Raw genomic sequence first — 810 nt, forward strand, 5'->3', positions numbered from 1 at the left:
GCATAGTTTATTATAGATAAGTATTTGCATCTATTGATGATTTTATTAAAATAATCACATTTTCAGCATAAATGCATTTATTAAAATGTCTTATCAATATTAATTTAGATGAGATTATATCAGATTAGATAGAATTGTATTGATCCCAGATTGATTCCACACTCTTGTGTGTCATGGACTCGGACTTCCGAAGCTTTGCTTGGTCACATGCTTTTTCAAACCATCCTCTGCTCCGTGATGATTTGTCAAATATGGTGGAGAAAACAAGTCCGACCACCAGATGTCGCTAATGTGCATTGTATTGAAAGCTTCGAGTAGCGAACCGTTTTTCGGCACAATTTCGTGAAAGCCTCAAACGCTTCAGAAAGCCTCGGTTTCCCATCACTAATGTTTTCATGTCTTTTATTTTGGAGTTTAGTCATGGTTCCTGTCTAGTCATGTGGTTCCTTTGCCCTCTTGTATTCCTGCTATTGGTTCCTTTTGTTCATTGTGTCATGTTCTGATTGGTTGTCCAAGTCATGTGTCTTGTTTCTCATTGGTTGGTTTATGTCATGTGACCCTTATTGTTTGCTATAAGTAGCCCTCATGTAGCCTTTGTCTCTTGTCGTGTATTGAACGTTTTAACCTCTGTTTAGTGAGTTGTTTCATGTCCTTAGTCAAGTCTGTGTTTTATTTGGATTTTTGGATTTCACGCTGTATAATAAATCTGCACTTGGATTCATCTACAACATGCCGTTCAGTGGACCATCATTACCTGAATATGCACTAATTTACATATATATATATATATAATTTTTTTTTTTAAGTTAT

This window comes from Sinocyclocheilus rhinocerous, unplaced genomic scaffold (genome assembly GCF_001515625.1).
Source record: "Sinocyclocheilus rhinocerous isolate Xijiao unplaced genomic scaffold, SAMN03320098_v1.1 scaffold2836, whole genome shotgun sequence".
NCBI lineage: Eukaryota > Metazoa > Chordata > Actinopteri > Cypriniformes > Cyprinidae > Sinocyclocheilus > Sinocyclocheilus rhinocerous.